The 7,800-nt window shown below is 38.5% G+C and overlaps 1 pseudogene across 1 annotated transcript; it reads right to left on the reverse strand.

The window, feature by feature from the left end:
- Positions 1-6,919: 6,919 nt before the first annotated feature.
- LOC113223413 lies at positions 6,920-7,794 on the reverse strand (annotated as a pseudogene). The gene has a single exon (XR_003308729.1). The product of XR_003308729.1 is annotated as an uncharacterized LOC113223413 (transcript).
- Positions 7,795-7,800: the final 6 nt, after the last annotated feature.

A 7,800-nucleotide genomic window follows, 5' to 3' on the forward strand; every position in this document is an offset into this window, starting at 1 on the left:
GCTATCCTGGCCAATCCCGAGTCTACTTTCCTAACATGTAATATTAGCACAGACCATCATTTGTCTGGATCTGTGAAGCCTCCCATAAGGGCCTGCAAGGTGAATAGCGGCCAAAAATCAGTGCTATGGAAAAATGTGAGCTTCTACCTCACATGCCTTCTTTCTTGTTTCCTGCAGTGCACAGAGATGGCTACTCAAGGTCGTGGTTACTCTCATGCACAGATTCTGAAGGCTACTCTTGGCTACAATTCAGGTAGTGTCCAACAGGGCAAAGTGAGAGACTGGTTTCTTGTCAATAATGATAATCTTTTTTAGTACCTAACACCAAAACAACAATCAATACTATATTGGGCTTACTCAGTCACTGGGAATGATCAGCTAGCTAAAGAGGGGTCTGGAGTGAAGATTTAGAAGAGTTTCAGCAACATATTTATTGGAGTGGCATTCAAATTATAAAACATTGTATTTGGAAGAGAAAATTTCAAGTTGTGTGTGTGTGTGTGTGTGTGTGTGTGTGTGTGTATTGGAATTGAGGGAACATTAGAAATTCCTAACTTAGTAATTATGCTTCTTAAGTTATTTTCACTGAAAAAGGAAATCTCAGCCCTATAATTTTCAGCAGATCTAACTTCTAATTTAAATTTGTTGTCTACTTTTCTCTCTCTTTTTTTTTTTTTTTTTTTTTTTTTGATGACTGCCAGCCAAATCAATAGCACCCAAGCTAATCTCACTGGTAATGTTCTTAAAGGAAATATATACCAAGAATACTTGCCATGCATGCATATTATTTTCAGATTCTTAATGTGTCCCTAGCCCACAGAAAGTCCTACTTAAGCCATATTACAGCTTCTATCAAAGCCCAGTCTCATAAATATTGCTTCATCTCCAAAATACTTTCATGGCTATGATTCTATGATGAAATACATCATGCAACATTCAACCATTGTCAATATCACTTTTTTCTATTTTTTTTGAACTTATGCAATGAAGTTTACAAATATCCATTTTCAATGTATCTATTGATCCATGAATACATTTCTGAAAGGCCATAGAAACTTGAAAATGTAATTTCTAAGGCTTTAGAACTTTCTTCTTTGCAAAGAACCAAATCTTGTTTATTTTTCTTTCACATTATATATTATAACACAGTCACATGAAATAAGGCAAAATGAGATGAGGAACAATGTTCATTTGTGCTAGCTACTACATTCTATCATTTAATACTCAACATAACTCTAGCACATAGGTTATGCTATTTCTAATTTCAAGATGAGGAGGCAATTTCAAGTAGATTCAGCACATTGAAGTCACATGGTAAAGAGCAGAGGATTTGGGATTTACATGAAGATCTGTTAGCCTTGGAGCAGGGGTATACAAATTTCGCCTTCCCTGGGCCACACTGTAAGAAAAAGAATTGTCTTGGACCACATATAAAATACACTAATGATAGCTAATGAGCTTTAAAAAAATAACAAAAAAACTCATAATGTTTTAAGAAATTTATGAATCTGTGTTGGGTCACATTCAAAGCTGTCCTGGCCCACATGCAGCCCGCAGGTCGTAGGTTGGATGAGCTTGCCTTAGAGCCTACATATGTGAAGTAAATTATATTCCATTAAAATCTTAAAGGGGTTTATCATAACTACCAGGAAAAATGGAGGGGAACAAACATTTCTGAAGAATCATATTTTCATAGATAAAACACTTAGTGCCATAGCAAGATCTGCTCATGATGACTGGACACTTTAAAGGCAAAGGAAGCAAGCCTCGGTGTAGCTTTGTGCCATTTCAGAGTGAGACTTTCCACCCTCTCCTGGCTGGAAAAACTTCACTCAAGTTTAACATGTCACTGAAGCATTACCTTTCACTTGAAGACAGATAGGTGGTGGTTCTTTCCTCCGTGTCTTCGGGATTAGGACTGCTTGTAGAATATTTCTGCATCCCCAACACCTAGCTCAGGTACAAGAACACAAAAGAAATCTGATAAGTATGTGAAAGAAGAAAAAAAGTGAGATGCTGATCACTGCAAGCCTTGACAACAGTAGCCATATGCCATGACATCCATTTGTCAGCAATTAATTTTCCTATTATTTTCTTCTTTAAATTCCCCCTGTGTTAATGAGAAGCACTTCAGTTAAGTGCTTAATAAACAAGCAATTACTAAATAGACATTTAATGGCCTGCTCTATTATTGCCTGTAACATAAAGGGATAGTGAGAGATACAAATAAAACCCCAACATTTATGCATCATCATAAGATGCATAAATTACAATTCAATTCATAACAGTAGTATAAATGGATCCCCCCTTTAGTGTGATTTTTAGGCTTTATAGGAAACATTCTCATTATTTCTCAGTTATTTTTGGTGTAATGAATGAAGTTTCTTCTGAATGTGGCAAGAGGTGCAGTGAACCACTTGGCTGCTCAACCACAAATGGGGATTTGCAGGCAGAAGCTGGGGCTGTGGTCTCCATTTTCCTAAGAATGGTGCCAAGAATAAAAAACAATGAAGGGTTTGTGATGAAAAAGTAAACAGTGTAAAAATGTTCAAATACTTCTAAGTAATAAATCTTTATTAAAATGAATCTTTGTATTTCCTTAATTTCATTAATAATGAAAAAATTGAAGAAAATTACCCATATGTTGAGTTCATACAATTTTTTTAAAAACACATACTTTGTTTTATTTTATTTTAAAACTTATTTACTTGTATTTATTTATTTTTAAAGACAAGGTCTCACTATGTTGCCCAGGATGGTCTTGAATTCCCAGGCTAAAGTGATCCTTCTACCTCAGTCTCCCAGATAGCTGGGACTACAAACATGTGCCCGACAAAGACATACAACGTTATCTACCAATTATTCTCTATTCCATCTTCCTGATAGAATACAAGCTTGAAGGCTACAAGTGCAATGGTCCTCAGCTCATATTAAATTGATAAACATTCCCTGAAGTAGTGGTCATAGGCTTAGCTATTGGGAAGAAATAAAACCAAAACCAAAAACAGAAACAGCAGCACATGTGTATGTGTTATATTTATTAACTGTGCATTTTTAAAAGGTAAAGTTTTCTAATTAGTCGAAAAATTTCATACTATATCAACAATACAAATGTGTTTAGAATTCAAATTATGTCATTGTTATTATAATTGGACTCCGGGAATGTAAACAGAAATGTATTTGGATATCGCTGCTGACCCTGTTGGGCTATTACATTCTATTAGACTAGAAAATGTACAGGTGACACTAAGCCTGTGGCAGAGAAATTGGAAGATTTGTTGAGTGCTGTGACCCTACTCAATTTTTCATAATTTTTCTAGCAGCTCTCACATATTTTTAAAATTTAAAGTCCAATTTTCACTACCAGATAATTTTGATTGGCACTGGCATTACAATGTCTGTTTTCTCAACGACATCTAATAGTTCTTACTCATTACTTGTCACTGGCATGAAGGGCAAGCAGCTTAGACTGTTGAGAGGCTTTACAGAGCCTATCTTTTATTCTTATATGGAGGGGAAAAACAATCCTGGCGTGACAATATGCCTTAATTGAAAGATGAACTAAGTGTTATAAACGCCTCATAAGCACAAACCTCCTGAATTGTTCTGATGCAAGAGGAGCAAATAAAAGAACCACATGAAATCCCCACCTTAATCATTTTTATGACAAATATCTTGCTTGTATTCCTCCATTTTCTTATATGCCAAATAATTTCCAGCTTGAAAAACAACTAGAAGCCATAAAATCATTTACTGTTGTATTATTTTATTTACTAAATCATTTTACAACTCTTGTACTTCCCAAGTCCAATATCCCTTATTTTTTGTATTTTAAGTTATTTAAACTTCACAGCCATACAAACGGATGTATCAGATAAGCATGTGAAGTGGTATGTTGAATATATTACCATACAGTATTTCTTTATGCAGAATAATACAAGGCAAATTCTCAGGTGCAGTGACCAAACAATAAAATAAGATGCAAGTGCCCTAGAAACTACCAAGTTTGGACAGACAATTGTAAGCTACAAAATTAGGAAACCTAGGAGAATATTTACTTTACGTAGAGGGAACAGAATGAGTATAAGCTCAAAAGCAAGCGTAGCTTCTGGGAACAAGCTTATAGCTGGAGCTCAAACGAAAGGGAAGCAAGAAAGCCAGGCTGCAGAGGAGACTCCATGACTGACGCCATAGTTTCTCTTTCCCCAGACTGAGATAATAATCTCACTATAAAATTCAGAGGAGATTTGGGATTGGATATGTATTTAGGGAAGAGTAACTAAAATAGACAAAAAATGAGGACTAGACTTCAGGATGGGGAAAAGACTTAAAAGAAAAGGACTAAGGGAAGAATAATAGGTTTTAGAAAGAGATAAAGAATGGATGTGACCCACTGAACAACTGAGTCACCTAAAAAACATCCATCTAAGGCATCCATAATGTTGACCTGAAGTAAAACTCTAAGGCAAAATTAGCATAAGTAAAGAATTTGATTTGGCCAAATTTGAGGAGTGTAACCCGGGAAACACATATCCAAACTATGTCAGAGAAGTGCTTTCAGTTGGAGAGGTTACAAGCAGATTTTTAAGGACAAAATGTAGAGGTATAGCAAGGTGGTCTCAGCCTGTTCATATAGAAATATCATTGGTCAACAGAAAGAAGCTAGCAGATGATTGGCTAAAGGCTACAGCACTTCTTGGAATAGTCATTATCTGTTTGTGATGAATCTAGCTCCTGGAATTCTTATAAGTAAAAAAGTTCAGGAATTTCAGGGGAGTAACTGTGGCATCATGACCACCTTTTTTGGCCATTGCAATTTAGTTATCCTCATTTGTTGGGTTTTGTTTTCAATAAGTATGACCAGTGAGAACCTCCCCCTTTTGTTTGGTCCAACCTTACAGAATAGCTTACCTTGACTCTGCAAAGTTTAGACTATCTTGGAGACAATTAGTAGACTGTTTTTTAAACCTTCCTCTAGTTGTCTGTATATTCCACCTTATGCAGAAATGGTGGTAACAATGGTAGCTAATTTGGGTAAGAAAATAAAACTTTCTCCATGCCCAACACCCTCCACACATATTAGAGTTCAACAGTAAAGGTAGAAGGAGCAAAAGGGATTCAACAATGAAAAATAAATAACCTGTCTGAGAAAAGGAGAGCCCTTTACTTTCCTCCCACAGCGAGGTGGCCATGGACATATCTTTTTAGGTGTGTCAAAAGAGCCTGTTCCTGTGGTTACCTGAATAACAAAGACCCACGCAGAAATCACTGAGTTGTAGATACAAACACTCTCAGACTAGCCAGACAATTGCAGGAGGACTGGGGAAGGAAGAATAAGATAGTGTCTCTGGAACTTAAAGAGAAGATCTCTTGAGAAGCAGATGCCAATAACTAGAGGGAAACCACCTCAGGCTGAAAGGATAGATAAGGGTCTCCATCGTTTCTGGTGCCACGTGGTCAATCACTGTTGTTTCTCTCTAAGAGTCTGCTTTATTATTTTTTCTTAGAAGCATGGCCTTCTCAGCTTACCTTTCGCTTGTTTCAGATATGGCTACTCAGATTAAATTTTACATGAGCATTTCACTCGGGGACCCCAAAGAGAATAAGGAGGGGCTCTGGGACTCACGTTTGCTTCCTAGAAGAAGGGATCTGAGTGGCCAACCTGAATGAAGTTACTTTTCTAATCAGTTGTGTTTAGGATTTTTAAAATGATTAAAAACAGGGATCTAAGTGTTCACGGGTAGTGTGGTGACTATACAAGCAACTTCCAAGAGCAAGACTATCTCATATGAAACTTTGCATTTCTTAGCAAGAACCAGGTCTCTAGCAAAGAGCAAACATTCAGTAAATTGTTTCTGAGTCTATTAATAAATGATGAGAAAAGGCAAGGGAAATTACCATCCTCACTGCATGCCTTCAGACGTGTGTTTCCTATCAGACATGGGTGTTCCAACAAAAACTAGAAAAAAGAAAATACAATGCATTCACTGGGCAGAAATACTGTGGATGGGAGGCAAGCATTGGGACAGTCGTGAACAAAATTATTCTTGAGGTCCCCATTAATCAAAGTATTTGTGGCATCCAGAAGCTTGAATATTTAAGGACAAACATGAATCTTTACCTATCTCCTTTTACTCTTCTCTCCTTTCTCCTAAACTAATTCCAATGTATACATTTACTTTTAAAATTTCATAAAGCCTATCTAATTGGGAATTTAGGTCTCATTCCTTGTGGACACCAGAAGGATATAAATGATTGGGGGAAATCCCACCAAACAGAAAGGGCAAGAAGATGTATGAATGAGTCGTAAGCTCAGGAGCAACCCATCAGTCCTCTTCTTTATTTTACCCCCAACCCAGAACTTAGGGATGAAGCTTCATAAAGCTCTCTTCGGTGAAGGAGAGAGGCCTGTTCCGTTTCCGAGAAGTGCAGAGCTGCATATTGGCTTCGGGATGACACTGAATAGGTATAAAATTTATCATATGTGATATCCCATTGAAGCTACACACATTGTTTAGCTTCTCCAAGACTTTACTTTGGAAAGTCCACAAAGAACAGAAAAAAGAAATGCCGTCTTTTAAAATATCTATTTAACTATCTTGTGCTCCCATGTTTCCAAGGTTGGGGTATTGGGAGAGTTCGTGAAAGAGCAATATGTCAGCATTAACTTGTCTTCAAGCAGGCATGACTTTCCATACCAAATGGTCACAATCTCCAACTTTTAATGGATCCTAAATGTGTGTTTCAGAAATACTGTCATTTGGTAATAAAGTCATACTCAAGGTTTTTAACACTAGTTTGGCTGAATTTCCAGAGACTGGAGAGAAGGTTAAGATCCAGGTGGTTGCTATGACGAGAGCATTATGACTTATTCATCTAACACTTCGTTGCTGTATGATACAACCCGTCAGCGCCTGGTTTAGAAAAGCAAAGGGAGGGCGGTCGCGGGAGGGAGCGGGGCAGGCGCTGTGGGCCAGGCCCCTCCTCCAGCTCCTGCAGGAACCCCCGCCTCCTGCACCAACCGAGCGCCAGCGCGGGGCTGGCGGGAGCCTCGGTGGGCTCACGGGCGCACGGGCGCGCGGGGCCCTGGTCGTTGCTCCCTGACAGGCCGCGGTCGCCTCCATGAAGCAGAAAAGCGAGGGACGGTTGAGCTGGGCCCCCGCGTCTCCCTGCTCATGGCGCTGCTCCTCGACCTCGCAGGTTGTGCAGAAGATCCGCAGCTCCACGCAGCAGGACGCACGCCCCCGGGACCCCCAGGTCGACCTGTACCTGGACATCACCGATGGCCTTCCTTTTGCCATTCTCAACAGCAGACCAAAGAGTGCATCAAATGTACATTATTTCAGCATAGATAATGAACTCGAATATGAGAACTTCTGCGAAGACTTTGGACCACTCAATCTGGCAATGGTTTACAGATATTGTTGCAAGATAAATAAGAAATTAAAGTCAATTACAATGTTAAGGAAGAAAATTGTTCATTTTACTGGCTCTGATCAGAGAAAACAAGCCAATGCTGCCTTCCTTGTTGGATGCTACATGGTTATATATTTGGGGAGAACTCCAGAAGCAGCATATAGAATATTAATCTTTGGAGATACATCCTATATTCCTTTCAGAGATGCTGCCTATGGAAGCTGCAATTTCTACATTACACTTCTTGACTGTTTTCATGCAGTAAAGAAGGCAATGCAGTATGGCTTCCTTAATTTCAACTCATTTAACCTTGATGAATATGAACACTATGAAAAAGCAGAAAACGGAGACTTAAATTGGATAATACCAGATCGATTTATTGCC

This window comes from Piliocolobus tephrosceles, unplaced genomic scaffold (assembly GCF_002776525.5).
Source record: "Piliocolobus tephrosceles isolate RC106 unplaced genomic scaffold, ASM277652v3 unscaffolded_41230, whole genome shotgun sequence".
Taxonomy (NCBI): domain Eukaryota; kingdom Metazoa; phylum Chordata; class Mammalia; order Primates; family Cercopithecidae; genus Piliocolobus; species Piliocolobus tephrosceles.